Here is an 8,574-nt window from a genome sequence, read left to right on the forward strand (position 1 = left end):
GAAAGGGGAAGGAAATGGGATGGAAGAAAGAGGAAGGAGAGGCATGATTGAGGCTTGTGGCACCCCCCTTATTCCAACAGGGGAGTCCAGGGAGCTTCTGAGGGTGGCTTGGTCATTGACGGCTGGGTGCAGATGTCACAGGGGTGTGGCAGAAGACCTCACCCTGTACCACCCCAGCTTGGGAACCTGGGGCTCTTCTTGCTGTGGCTTATTGGTCATCACTGGGCTGGCTGTGTGTGTTGGGGGCATGGCCAAGGCCCTAGGCCCCCCACTACCCCAGCTCATGAGATTCTGGGGTGCCTCCTGTAGCGGTTCATGGTCATCACTGGGCTGGTTTCAGGTGTTGGGGGTGTGGCCAAGGCCCTTGACCCCCCAACACCCCAGCTTGGGAGAGCCTGAGGCACTTCCTGCAGTGGCTCCATGGTCGTCGCTGGGCTTGTTGTGCATGTCAGAAGGGTGTGGCTGAGGCCCTCATCCCCCAGCCTCTGGACTGGTTGTGGGTGTCAGGGGGCATGGCTGAGGTCTCCAGCGCTCCCCCCTTTCTGGTTTTGTAGCCCAGGGGATTTCCTTCTAGGTGTTATAGGTGTTTTTTGGTGAAATAAGACCTTTACTAGTTAATATTAAACATTGTCTCTGGTTGTGGGTACTTTGATTTTTCTTTCATCTCTGTGTTGGATTATTTCTTGCTCCCACTACTTAAACTCTTCACTTGAACTAATTTTTTGTCCTTTGCTTACTTCTAAAATGGGGGAACTTCCTGTGGTTACCAGTACTTGAGCTCTGTGGTTGAGCTAAATTGTTGTTTTGTGGCTAATTCCCTACAGAAGGCTTTTTGTGCAGCTCAGGTTTTAATGATTGACTTTAGAGGTACTTCCAGCTCTCATGAGATCTGGTGCACCTGGGTTGTGTAGAAATTCTGGTCTGGGTCTGAGTCTTTTCGTCAAACTGCACCCCATGCAATTCTATATTCCTGACCAGTATCCTCTGAGTGTTGCTATGCTGATTGAGGGGCAGATCAGCTGTCCTTACTGTGCCCCAGTGTTCCCCCAGTGGGCCCATCTCCCCCACCACCCATGCTCCAAACATTTCCCATGGGATGGGCTGTGCTCTGGTCCCTCGTGATGACTCACTGGCCTCTGAGTGCCTCCTTTTTTCAGTTGTCGTGGCTCCTCACTCCTATTTGGGCCAATGGGAACCCTAGTGATGGTCTTGCTGTCCTGGGGGCCACCAAGTCTCTCTTCTCCCCTGATGCCTCCAAGCAACTTCATACAAAAGGCACAGCTGTTGCTCTTGCCAGCTTCTGTTCCATGCACTCACCAGCTCTAGCCTGGAAGTCACCAGGATTCAAAACAGTCAGAGTAGTTCTTTCTTTCTCTCATTGTGGCTTCTCCTGCCTTCATGCACTCTATAGGTCTCTCCTCTTATTCTCTTGAGCCCTAGCAGCATTTATAGTCACAGACATAATTCTGAGCAAAAGAATTTAGGCACAAAAGAACACATAAAATATGGTTGTATTAATTTAAAGTTTGTAATAATTCAAAACTAAACTATTATATATAGGTTTGCATTCATCAGTGGTAAAAATATGTTGTTAAAAGAAAGGAAGGAAATGATCATCAATGAAAATAGGATAGGGGTTACTGTTAGGGAGAGGGAGGAGAATGTGATAAGGGGGAGGTAGCTAGATGCTTCCGGAGGCCTGGACGATGAATGCAGATACATGCAGGTTTATGCTATCATTTTTATTCAATTGTAGATATATGCTTTATTCACTTTGCTGTATTTATATTTCATAACAACAACAACAACAACAACAAACAACAACAACAAAAACCAGAAAAGAGGTGCTTGAACACGAACATTCTCTTTTATCAAGGTTCAGCCACATTAATTGGAAATATAATTTGGAGAAAATGCTGAGGGGAAATAACCAGCCCACAAATAAAACTGTAGAGCAACAGATCTGGAGATTCAGCATGAGGAACCAAGCAAGCAGGTCAGCTCTTTCACTCTTCACCTTATGAGAAGGACACAAACTTTCATTCTGGGCCTCTCACTCCCAGCTGCTCTGTCTTCTTATGGTCCATTAGCCAAGATGTAATGATTCCTTGCTTTGGTTTCACCAGGACATGAAACTTCCCCTTGCCAAACTGCTCTAATTCCTTTCAAAATGTTCCTGGTCCCATTCACTCTTATCCCTGCTCATTCTGTACCTGGCAACTGTACCTAAAATAATAAATAAAGCAGGCCAATGTGCTTGTGGGTGCTCAAACGTAAATTTATGTACTTAATCTCTGAAGTAACTCCTTTGTACTTTTAATAGATTTCACAGGAATGGTGCCTTTGTATTCAGTGTTCCTTTGACCATATTCTCTGCCAGTTATTCAAATTATTTCTCTCTTGCACTCTCACAGACTTTTTTTAAACCCTCGAACTCAGTCCCTTCCCTTCTCTCAATACAAAGGCATTCTTTGGGCTATTTCCAAACAATGTATGTATTTTTCCCAAACAACATGATCTTTTCTTTTTTTCCTCAATAATGCGATTTGAATATCATTCTATGTAGGTTAATATAGATCTATCTCATTCTTATTAACTGCTGCATTTTATCCCACAGTATAACTTATAGTTTTTTTAGTCATTTCCCTATTGATAGGCATTTAGGTTGTTTATAATTTTTTCACAATTACAATCAATGCTAAAATTAACATTATTTTTGTAAATGCATCAACTTGTGCATATATGGGAGTTCTTCTGCCGTAGGGACCAAACAGTGGAATTTCTAAGACACAGGTGTGAAAGTTAATTCTAGGCGTCAACTTGATTAGATTAAGCAATACTGGGAAAACTGCTAAAGCTATCTTTTTAAAGCATGTCCATGAGGGTGTTTCCAGAAGGGATTAGCATGAGAGCCTGAGTGAACTACATGGGAAACATCTGTCCTCAGTATGGATGGGAACCATCTAATCTGCTGTGAGCCCAGAGAGAACAAAAAATGAAGAAAAAAGGCAAATCTCCCTATCCACTAGAGCTTGAATACACTCTTCTCTCCTGTCTGTGGACATCAGAACTTAAGTCTCTTCACTTTGGGTTCCAGGACTTACACCAACGGCACAACTGGCTTCCCTGGCTTTAAGGCCTTTAGACTTGGACTGAGCCATGCTACCAATATCCAGGAATTACACCAAGGACACCATCAGTTTCCATGGTTCTGAGGCCTTCAGACTTGGACTGCATCATGCTACTATCATCCAGTTTGCAGATGTACTATCACGGGACTTCTCTTCATAATCACATGAGCTAATTCCCCTAATAAATCCCCTCTCATACATTTATGACATATGCTATTGATTCTGTCTCTCTGAAGAACCCTGACTAATCCCATAGGACATTTAGCTTTTTTGTTCATAATAAACGTGGGAAAATTTCCCTCCAAAATAACCACCATTTTAATCTCCAACTGGTAATGTATAATAATTTCTCCTTTCCATATACTTTGCCAACACTTGATCTCATGAAACTTGTAAATACTTGCCAGTCAAATGAGTGAGAAATAGTTCTTACTTTAGTTTTCTCTAATTACTAGTGAGATTGAGCATAATTTTATGTGTTTATTAACACATCTAATTAGTTAATTTTATTAACACATTTAATTAGTCTGAATTATTTGTTAATTTCTTTATTCATGTTGTACATTGTATTTTTTTAATGAATTGTGTGATTTTTAAAAAATATATGCTGGATACAAATCCCATGTTATATATATGGCTTTCTTTAAACTTTGCTTGTAGTATTTGATTGCTATATTAAACATGTATCTATTATAACACTTAAGAAACTACTGTGTTTCTTTGCATGCTGGTCTCCTCCACTAGAGAATGAATTTCTTGACAGCAGGAGCTGTGTTTTATTCATCCCCACAGCAACTGGAAAAGAGCCTGGATTATTGATATGTTTTCAGTCAATACTTGTACCATTGATTTGATGATGCCCTTAACCCAAAGGGATAACACTGACTTTTAGAATAAAGAAATTAGTGAAAAATATTATATATATAATATATATATAGGAAATCCATAAACTCTAAAATTCCTTATTTTTGTAATTTATAGTGAAAATCCTTTTCTGTCAGCCCCAGAAACAGTCACTCTTCAATTTATGCTTCCAGCTCTTGGCCTCAATCTCCCTCACAGAATTTTCCTCTTTCTACTTTTCTCCCAGTGCTTCTCTGAAAGACAAAAGCTTCAAATGAGGCAACTTCCCACATCCCCACCCAAAGCTGGTATTTGTACTGAGGTGACATTGGAGTTTAAAGCTGCCCCTATACCCTCCACTCTTTACTTCTTAGAAAAAAATAAACCTAATTGTGAAGAGAAGAGGACTGGGCAGAAAAACCTAGACAACTGAGTCTGTATTCCACAAACTCTGTAGGATCTTTTGTAGGAAATAAACGAAAGGAGCATATAGTCTTCATGGGGCTATTCAGGGACATGGCTGAATAGATTCCTAATAATAAGGAAGGCCCGCTGTGCTTAAACAGAGAAATTAATTGTTTGAGGCAGCCTGGATTCCTTTCTTGCCACATGATACTATACAGTAGTTTCATCCCAACTTTATCCAGCTAGGGGGAAAGAAAATGATCTACTCACATCATGTTGAAGAAACACAGACTGGAGACAAAGTCAAGATAACAGACACGGTTTCTGAAGTTTAAAATATTTTTATTAATACAAAGGACAATAAACTGAACAAGACTGCTTAGTATCCAAGCAGACGCCCTGTCTGGATGCCACAGTAGGAGACTCCCATTGAGCTAGACAAAGCAACCTCCAAGTAGCCATACTAACTGAGGAAATTCTTGAGTATCTCCAGGTGCATAACAAACTTGTATATGAGGGATTTCTCATGATCCTGGCCTCAAAGTCATGCCTCTAGAGCAAGAACTAGTACAAAATAGAGGAAAAATGGGGTCCTCCTGTAAAGAACTAAAATAATGAGGTGCAAACTTAAGAGTTATAGACTACAGCTTAATATAATGTTTTATAATTTCTTTAATGATGACAACAAATCCAATCAATCCCTTCACTGCAGGCTCCTTTCCCCAACATAAAAAAAATGGAGTCAGATTCTAGCACTGCTTTCCTGCTGTGACTTCTTGCCAAAGGGGTGGGGGGGGAAAGGATGGATACCACTAGGGACTATTCCCATTTATTCAGAAATAGAATGAAAACAGCACTGCATACAAAATAGTTATAAAGTAATGTCCAACACAGCTACTTGTCCTGACCTTAGAAAACATCTGCTGAAAGGGAAGAAGACTTTCTTAACAGCTAAGAAAATAGTATCTCTTCCCTGACCCCAACCCACCACCAGAAAAGGAAATGGAAAAATGAAACCAGTGTTTGAGAAACAATGAAATATTCTGCCACTCATAAATTCCATCCTTTTCCAGCCCAATCCCACCCAAACTACCCTACCCCACTTTTCTCCTACCTGTATTGGTCAGAGTACAGTCAGAAGGGAAAGAGAAAATATAACCAGAGAAATTGAACAGGCCAAAGCCTGAAGGGCTCTGGGAAATTGCCTTTGTGCTTCTGAGAGGGTGACATGTAATGTGGTCCAGGCAGAGTGAGAAAGGGGAAGGATACAGCTTTTGAATCAATGGATTTTTGCCTACATATTTCTTGAGGTCCTAATATGTTTTAAGTCTGGAAACATGAAAATCCTATCATTACTAAAAAGAGAATACGGGTAAATGAGAGTAAGAGAAGCAATAATATTGCTTCCAGTGGCCCCTCTTCAATTATCCTTCTTGCTGACTGAAATTTAGCTCTTTATCACTTAAAAAGACTAAACTCCTTTTCATAGGGTAAATATAGGATACTATATCATCATAGTAATGGGTATAATACTTTGTTGTTCAATTAAAATTCTCTCATCATTTTTGCCAACATCCATTAATGAGAAGCCTCACAACATTTCTGTGAGGTAGATATTTGGATCCCCATTTTGCAGATGGAATAATTGAGGTACAGAGTGGTGATGTCACTTGCCTAATGTAAACCAAATGAGAGGCTGGGTAAAATATGGAAGAGAGGTAACTCAGGGCAGCACCCCTTTTGTCAGTGAACCATATTTATCAGTGAGAAATGATAGTGCTAAATGTTTCTTTAAATTGAGTCCACCCAATTTCTTTTGTTTTCATCTCTACAGTATGTCATATAGAGATTATCAGACTGTGAAGGATCAATCAGTTCCCTTGGCATATTCAAGGTTAGGTCAGTTCCCAATGATTTGGTTCATGAGAAAACTTTTTGAGAGAAGGATAGACCCCAGATTCTTGGAATTCAGATCACAGAAATAACTTATTCCAGAATTTTGCATACCACTTTGTGTCAAAAAGCTGTTGGGGAGGCCCACTCACCTACCACATGGAGGCCCACCCAGGTGAGCACATAGGACCTGTGCTATGCCCAGGGATCAACACAGCCACAGGCCCCACCCATACCAAAGCTCCAGAAGGGCTCACACATGCCTACCCACCCACCATGCAGAGGTCCACTTGAGCATGCAGGACATTTGCTGCACCCAGGGACTGACAAAGCCACAAGCCTACCCACACGCAAGGACCAGAGGTGCACACAGGCACACCTACCCACTGTGCAGCAGCCCAGGTGAGTGTTCAGGATGAGAGCACTGACTGAACAGGAGCCAAGGTAGCCCAACACACACTCAACTACATTGATATAAGAAGATTCACCAGTAGAACCTACAAATAAAGGAGGAAGTCTTCCCCCTCATAACCCACTCCAGAGTGATATAAGAAATAAGTGTTCTACCAGATGACCAAACATCAGCATAAAAATACTAGAAATACAAATAAACAAGAAGATATGACAACACCAAAGGAATATGGTAATTTTCAGGTACCAAACCCCATAGAGCAAGAAACACTTGAGATGACCAAAAAGGAATTCTAAGCACCGATTTTAAGAAAACTCTAAAAAATAAGAGAAGAATCAACTAGAGAACACAATAAAACAAGAAAAAATATCCAGGATATGAAGGAGGAAATTTACAAAGAGATTAATAACTTGAAAAAGAATGTAACAGAACTCCTAGAAATGAGGGATTCTCTCAATGAAATAAAAAACAGAACAGAAAGCTTGAGCAGCAGGCTAGAGCAAGCAGAAGAAAGAATTTCAGAACTTGAAGATGATCTTTTTGAAATAACCAAGGCAGACAAGGAAAAGGAAAAATAATTTTAAAATATGAAGAAAATTTAAGAGAGCTAGCAGGCAACCTCAAGCACACAAACATCAGAATCATGGGTATTCCAGAAGGGGAGGGAAAAGCAAAAGACATTGAAAACCTATTCAAAGAAGTAATAGCAAAAAATTTGGGGTGTAGGGAGGGATGCAGACTTTCAGATCCACGAAGCCCAAAGATCCCCGAACAGATTCAATACAAAAAGATCCTCTCCAAGACACATTACAGTTAAACTGGCATAACTCAAAGAAAAAGAGAAAATTCTAAAAGCAGCAAGAGAAAGGTGTTAAGTCACCTATAAGGGAGCCCCCATCAGACTAACAGCAGACTTCTCAACTGAATCTTTACAGACCAGAAGAAAATTGGATGATACATTCAAATTACTAAAAGAAAAAAATTGCCAGCCAAGAATTCTATATCTAGCAAGGTTAGCCTTCAGAAATGATGGAGAAATAGTGTATTTCCCTGACAAACCAAAATTATGGGAGTTCACAATGACATAACCAACCCTGCAAGAAATACTCAAAGGAGTCCTTCATCCGGAAACTGAAAAATAATACCAATATCACAGATTCACAAGAAAGAGTAAAACCTGCTGTTAAAACCAAAATGCAAACAAAAAAGAGAAAGAAGCTAAATCATGTCACTTCAAAAATCAACCTAATATTGAAGATGAAAAATAAAAAGGGAAGAGAGGGGCAAATGATATTTAAAACATCTAAACAAAAAGCAATATAATGACAGGAGTGAAGCAATACCTATCAATAACAACCCTAAATATAAATGGACTAAACTCCCCATTCAAAAGACACAGACTGACTGACTGGATTAAGAAGTGATACCTAACTATATGCCATCTTCAAGAGACCCACCTTACCTATAAAGACAAACACAGACTAAGAGTGAAGGGATGCCAGAAGATATACTGTGCAAATGGAAACCAAAACTGAGTAGGAGCAGCTATTCTTATACCAGATAAAATAGTAAAACAAAGAAACACAAAAAGAGACAAAGAAGGCCATTAAATACTAATAAAGGGATTTATAGATTTAGAGGACATAACAATCATAAATATGTATGCACCCAACAGTGGAGCACCTAGATATGTAAAGCAGACACCCTTAGACCTAAAAAAGAGACAGACCCAAATACAATAACAGTGGGTGACCTGAACACCCCTCTCTCAGTGTTAGATCATTTAGGGAACAAATCAACAAAGAAACACAGGATTTAAACGACACCTTAGACCAACTAGACCTGGCAGACATCTACAGAACATTTCATCCAATAACTAGAGTATATACC

The sequence above is a fragment of the Cynocephalus volans genome, chromosome X (assembly GCF_027409185.1).
Source record: "Cynocephalus volans isolate mCynVol1 chromosome X, mCynVol1.pri, whole genome shotgun sequence".
NCBI lineage: Eukaryota > Metazoa > Chordata > Mammalia > Dermoptera > Cynocephalidae > Cynocephalus > Cynocephalus volans.